Source organism: Rhinoderma darwinii, chromosome 5 (genome assembly GCF_050947455.1).
Source record: "Rhinoderma darwinii isolate aRhiDar2 chromosome 5, aRhiDar2.hap1, whole genome shotgun sequence".
Lineage (NCBI taxonomy): Eukaryota > Metazoa > Chordata > Amphibia > Anura > Rhinodermatidae > Rhinoderma > Rhinoderma darwinii.
Genome location: NC_134691.1, coordinates 16,032,417 through 16,039,725, shown reverse-complemented (window position 1 = coordinate 16,039,725; position 7,309 = coordinate 16,032,417).

Here is a 7,309-nt window from a genome sequence, read left to right as displayed (position 1 = left end):
AGAAGGCCGGTGTCGTTTGCTTTGCTGGGCTTGTTGGGCGGTTCATTGGCATCGGTATGTCGTTCTTCAGATGAAATGGATTTGTTTCGGTTGGCTTTCTCGTTGGCGTTCTTCGGAGCATTTAGAATAGGTGAGTTGGTGTCGCCAAGTACTAAACAGGCAGGGGGGCTGAGATCTGGGGAGGTGAGCCTTTTTGCAGATCGATTGGAGGTATGGTTGCGTAGATCAAAAACTGACCAATTAGGGAAGGGAAAACTGATAGTTTTGTTCGCTCTCCCGGGGTCGGTCATGTGCCCAGTAGAGTGCATGCGGGGTTTTACAAAAAACAGGGGGTCTCCAGATTTGCCTTTGTTACGTCATGTGGACGGGTCGTTCTTGTCCAGGTTTCAGTTTGGAGCTGTTTTTAAAAAATGTTTGACGGCAGTTGGGGTTGCGGCAGGCTCATATTCATCTCATTCCTTCCGGATTGGCGCAGCAACGGAAGCAGGGCGCTGGGGGTTGGATGACGAGGGGGTGAGGCGTATTGGTCGTTGGGAGTCTAAAAGGTTTAAGTCCTATGTCCGCCCCCATATGTTGTAATTTTGTTGTTTATGCTTGCAAATGTTATATGGTGGTGCCTAACTGTGTTTTCCGTTTCAGATTCGCCTCCTTGTCTGGTGTGGTTGATGGGTCATTCGTACGTGCACTGGGGGGCTTTGAGGGCGGACGTCCGCCCGGATGGTCGCCAGTTGCGCATTCCGCGACAGGATGCGGTTGTGCATTGGCTGGGGTTTAGAGGTATGTCGTGGAACAGGGTGTTGGCGGAATTCCAGACATATGTGCGGCTTGATAGGGTTCCGGAGGTTTTAGTGTTGCACGTGGGTGGGAATGACTTAGGAGTCCGCCCTTTTCGTGAGTTGGTGCGGGATATCAAACATGATTTGTTGTGTTTGTGGGTATCTTATCCCAAGTTGGTGGTAGTGTGGTCGGACATAGTCCCAAGGAAGCATTGGCGGTTAGCTAGATCGGTGGAGAGAGTCAATAAGGCTCGGATAAAAGTTAACCGGGCGGTGTCCCGTTTTGTGGCGAAGAACGGGGGCATTTGCGTGAGGCATAGGGATTTGGAGTCAGGATTGGGGAATTTCTGGAGGAGTGATGGGGTTCATCTGACCGAGGTTGGCATTGATATTTGGAGCTTGGCTATAGCAGAAGGCATAGAAAGGGCGGTGGTGGTGTGGAGGAACTCACAGGCTTAAGGTGGTCAAGGCCTGTTTCGCGGTGGCGGGGGGAGTCCTTGAGGCCAGTCAGTACAAAATGGTGGGGGGGTCACATCGGGGGTATGCGTCCCCCAAAAAAGGTACATGGTTGAAGACTTCATCGGGTGTTATCCCTTTGAAGTGGTCTTCTGGTAGAAGGTATGTCACTTGAAGGCTTCATCGGGTGTTATCCCTTTGAAGTGGACTTCTAGTGGTCGGTATATCACTTGAGGGCTTCATCGGGTGTTATCCCCTTGAAGTGGACTTCTAGTGGTTGGAGCCATCTGCAGAGGTGAACGGTGCTTCCGAGCTGGTTTACGGCTGGAGGTAATTAGTGGTTTGCAGATGGCTAATTCGGTGTGTTCTTGAAAGGAACATCTGAAGGGGCTTCAAGGACTTCCTCTGCTCGGGTTAATGTTAACGTTTAATTGTTATTTATGATTCTGACCCATGTTGGGTCATGTGAATTATTAGGAGGAATTCTCTGGTGGATTCCTAACTAGTTATCCGAATGTTTCGGATTTAAATTGTTTTTATAAAACTGTGAAATTAATAAACGGCTGCTGTGGCCATTTCACATCCAACCTCGGTGTCATGTGTCGTTACTAAATGGGGATGGGGGATAGTATGGTTTAAGGTTAACCCACGACTCTACCTAGGCAGGTCAAGAAGAGGCTGGACGCAGCTGCAGGCTTAAGGGAAGCCGACATGACCGTCCTGGTAGGGAAAGGGTTAATGTTACGAGGTCAGGGAAAGTTGAAGGAGCTGAAGGAGGGACGGGGAGGAGTTAAGGGGGGCGGGGGGGCCGTTACTGCGCTTCCCGCTGTTTCTCGGCATTGAGCCGGAAGCAGCGGGAGGAGTAACACACAGTAAGCAAAGCTCCCACCCTCCCACCCTTGTTTTGTTACTCCTTAGGTCTTATGTACGTCTGGCTATGAGCGTTGTGTTTTATTTTGTGTGCTTATTTAACATGTTTTTCTTTTTTCCGGAGTAGGTTCTGTTGTCATGGCAGCTGGCGGGGGGAGTCCTTGAGGCCAGTCAGTACAAAATGGTGGGGGGGTCACATCGGGGGTATGCGTCCCCCAAAAAAGGTACATGGTTGAAGACTTCATCGGGTGTTATCCCTTTGAAGTGGTCTTCTGGTAGAAGGTATGTCACTTGAAGGCTTCATCGGGTGTTATCCCTTTGAAGTGGACTTCTAGTGGTCGGTATATCACTTGAGGGCTTCATCGGGTGTTATCCCCTTGAAGTGGACTTCTAGTGGTTGGAGCCATCTGCAGAGGTGAACGGTGCTTCCGAGCTGGTTTACGGCTGGAGGTAATTAGTGGTTTGCAGATGGCTAATTCGGTGTGTTCTTGAAAGGAACATCTGAAGGGGCTTCAAGGACTTCCTCTGCTCGGGTTAATGTTAACGTTTAATTGTTATTTATGATTCTGACCCATGTTGGGTCATGTGAATTATTAGGAGGAATTCTCTGGTGGATTCCTAACTAGTTATCCGAATGTTTCGGATTTAAATTGTTTTTATAAAACTGTGAAATTAATAAACGGCTGCTGTGGCCATTTCACATCCAACCTCGGTGTCATGTGTCGTTACTAAATGGGGATGGGGGATAGTATGGTTTAAGGTTAACCCACGACTCTACCTAGGCAGGTCAAGACAGGGTTCATCAGCAGCTTACAATGGAACGGCAACAAGTTGCAAAGCACAAGAGTCCAGCACAGGAGGGGTTAATGACTGTTTAGCTGCTGCCGGTTGTGGTTGTGTAATGCACCTGAGTATAGCTGAGGCAAAACAGGTAATGTAGCAGAGCTGACTTTGAAGTGTACACTTAATCCCACCAGGGTCAAAAACCGTATTGCCAGCAGGGAAGAGGTGACCAAGGACGGATATTGTAACACGTATAGAGGGGTTCTCTCACGGATTTTTATGACAAAAGACCATCGTATTGTTACTAGGGGAGCCGGGCAATGGCAAAGTTGCTGATACATTCATGGAAATTTATATAAATATACCCTCCTCAGCAGGGCCGGCCTTAGGGTAAGGCCACACGGTGCGTCGTTAACGCGCTTTTGTTGCATTTGAAAACCGCATGCGGTCAACTGCATGCGTGTTTTTTGTCTCTGTAAGGCCGGATTCACATGAGCGTGTGCATTTTGCGCAAGCAAAAAACGAGGCGTTTTGCGTGCGCAAAAGGCACTTAACAGCTCCGTGTGTCAGCAGCGTATGATGCGCGGCTGCGTGATTTTCGCGCAGCCGCCATCATTATGACACTCTGTTTGTATGTTTGTAGCACGTGGTGCTTTTCTGTTTTCATTCATAATTTTCTCTGCTGTTGCGTGAATCACGCGCGTCCCACGGAAGTACTTCCGTGCTGCATGCGTGATTTTAACACACCCATTGACTTCAATGGGTGCGTGATGCGAGAACAACGCACAAAGAACGGACATGTCGTGAGTTTTACGCAGCGGACTCACGCTGCGTAAAAATCACGGACTGTCTGCGCGGCCCCATAGACTAATATAGGTCCGTGCGAGGCACGTGAAAATCACGCGCGTATCACGGACGTATTTTACGTTCGTCTGAATAAGCCCTAATGCTGCAGTTCTGTTGCGTTTTTAAAGGAAATAATTGATGGACATATTTTTCACCCATGTTGGAGTTTGTTAGGCGCTTCCGGTATATAGTTCATTACAAGGCATTGCAGAACTGTTAGCAAAAACGCAGGCAGTTCAGCAACAACATCGGCAGCGCGGTCATTACCTGCATGCGGTCGGACATTAAAGATGCAGATAACCGCACAAAAAACACATTGTAATATAATAGCAGCCGTCTGTCCATAACAAAAATGTCACCATTGACTTCTATTGAAAAATGACTTGCTGAGGTTTAAAAACGCAACATAAACGCACTGTGGCCGCACCGTGTGGCCTTACACTTAGGGGTGTGCGACTTTTGCGAGTGCACAGGGCGCTGTACCCTCCCAGCATGTAGGGGGCGTCACTGGGCTCTGCTTCTACTCTGTCCTCTGCTCTTAGTTACACACATGGAGTAAATAAGAGCAGAGGAGGAAGCTCCGCCCATAGGCAGTCCTGCAAGAAGCCTGTGATCCTGTCAGCAAGGAGGGATGGTAAGTGTCTATGTGTGTCTGTGTGTATATGTGTATACAGTATGTGTCTCTGTGATTGTATACAGTATGTGTCTCTGTGTGTATATGTGTGTGTATACAGTATGTCAAAACCACAAAAAAGGCCATACTCACTAGGTAGGTGGGTGGGTGAAAACCCGTTCCCATCAGGACGCAGACGGGTCAAAGAATGCTGCAGAAGGAGTGTGCATTAAGTAGTGATAGCCCCTCCCACTAGTCTTGAGGGGAGTGGCGGACTAAGTGCTCAAAGGTGTGCGATAAATGAGTGTCAGTGTAGTGCTAGGGTGTGAATGGATGGTAAAAAATAAATATGTATGTATGAAAGTGTGTAATAATGTAATAAAAATAAATAAATAAATAAATAAATAAATGTGATGAATAGGGGTCAGTGCTGTGAATAGTACATGGGGTGTCAGTACTTTTTCTGTTTCTGTTTTTCTGTTTGTGTTTTTAAATTAGGAACGAAAAGTTCTGGTTAGGGACTCGCAAGGCACTGGGGACCCTTGACGTTGGGTTGCGAGCTTTGCGTATTTTGGCCAAAATAACAACTAATACCCCATGTTTCATGGATATTTCTTACTACGTATACTACACTTTTTTTCAGGACGCAGCCGGGTCTTATATGCTGGGAGGGCATGATGTGCTGGCGTTTGGTTTGGAATGCAGAGCAGCCCGCTTTAGCTAACACTAGCGGCGTTACAAATAGGCTGTTATTCGGCAAGATACGCCATGCCTGACGACCAGCACATTATCCCTCCACGTATTACACATAGTACTGACACCCCATGTACTATTCACAGCACTGACCCCTATTCATCACATTTATTTATTTATTTATTTATTTTTATTACATTATTACACACTTTCATACATACATATTTATTTTTTACCATCCATTCACACCCTAGCACTACACTGACACTCATTTATCGCACACCTTTGAGCACTTAGTCCGCCACTCCCCTCAAGACTAGTGGGAGGGGCTATCACTATTTAATGCACACTCCTTCTGCAGCATTCTTTGACCCGTCTGCGTCCTGATGGGAACGGGTTTTCACCCACCCACCCACCTACCTAGTGAGTATGGCCTTTTTTGTGGTTTTGATGATCTTTATGTCCCATTTTTTCTGTTTGTGTATACAGTATGTGTCTCTCTGTGTGTGTATACAGTATGTGTCTCTCTGTGTATACAGTATGTGTCTCTGTGTTTGTATGTGTATATTTTGCAGTGTGTGTGTGTGTGTGTTTATGTCTCTTTGTAAAAGTATGTGTTCAATATTAAAGTAGAAAAGATAAAATGAAGATGTCTGTGCTGCTCCCTATATACTCCTGCTGCCCCTTATATAACCTGATGTCCCTTATGTACCCTGCTGTCCCCTATATACCCTGCTGCCCCTTATATACCCTGCTGCCCCTTATATACCCTGCTGCCCCTTATATACCCTGCTGCTCTTTATATACTCTGCTGCCCTTCAGGGAAACACCACATTTTCATATATAGTAATCTATAAAACATTTAACCGATTTATGACAATTAATTAATGGAAATAATATTTTTAAAGTGTACCTCCAGCTTAGAAGTGCACTGCATGATATACATACATATATACACACATACACACGCACACACACACACACACACACACACACACACACACACACACACACACACACACACACATATACATATATATATATATATATGCCTGTGTGTGTGTGTTTATATGTGCCTGTGGGTATAGATATTATCTACGACATTATCTGTACTCAGAGAGTTATCACTGTTATCTGTGGTGTTACATAGGACTGCAGGTAACACTACTACATTATCTGTTCCCAGAGAGTCATCACTGTGTTATCTGTGGTGTTACATAGGACTGTAGATGACACTACTCCATTATCTGTACTCAGAGAGTCATCACTATGTTATCTGTGGCGTTACATAGGACTGCAGGTAAAACTAGTACATTATCTGTACTCAGAGTTATCACTGTGTGTTATCTGTGGCGTTACATAGGACTGCATGTGAACTATACTACATTATCTATACTGTGTATATATGTGCCTGTGTGGGTATATATGGGTCTGTTTGTGAATGTGTATTTGTGCTTGTATATATGGGCATTTTATGTATTTGTATATGTTCCTGTCTGTGAATTTATCTGCCTGTATGTGTGTCTGAACATCTGTATATTTACCTGTTTGTATATATTCTGGAATGTGTGTGTGTATATACAGTATATTTGCCTGTATGTCTAAATATCTGTCTGTATGTACAGTATATATGTTCCAGTATGTGTGTGTGGTTATGTGGTTAATTTTTGGCTTGTGTAGGGGGCTGCAATAGAGAGTCCCGCACAGGGCGCCATCCAACCTAAGGCCGGTCCTGCTCCACAGAGCAAGTCATCACTTATGCTACACAATGTCTCTCCCAATTCTCCTTGAATCTCATCACTTACAATCTTTCTTGTTTCTCCACTTTTTGCATCTTCTTTGTATTCATTCCAATATCCTCTTGCCCAATCTTCTCATACTTTCTGTTGCTTGAGTGGAATGAACCTTAAACAAGTCTGTGTAGCAGAGACAGGCAGTCACATATAAAGCAAATAGAACTTCCTGTGATATTGTCATTACATATAGCTACTGTACGAGTCAGTTCACACGTTGCATAAATACTGCAGATTTTCCGCAACAGAATTTGTTGTGGAAAAACCGCAGCAAAAACAGTAGCAGCAGAGTGGATGAGATAAAACAAATCCCATCCACACGCTGCATAAATACTGAGCGGAAAAAACGCTCAGAAATTGACCTGCGGTGCAGAATTTTATTCCGCAGCATGTCACTTGTATTTGCGTAAACGCTGCTTATTTGTTGCGGCTTTTCCCCATTGAATTCAATGGGGAGGTAAAACCTGCAACAAATAGTA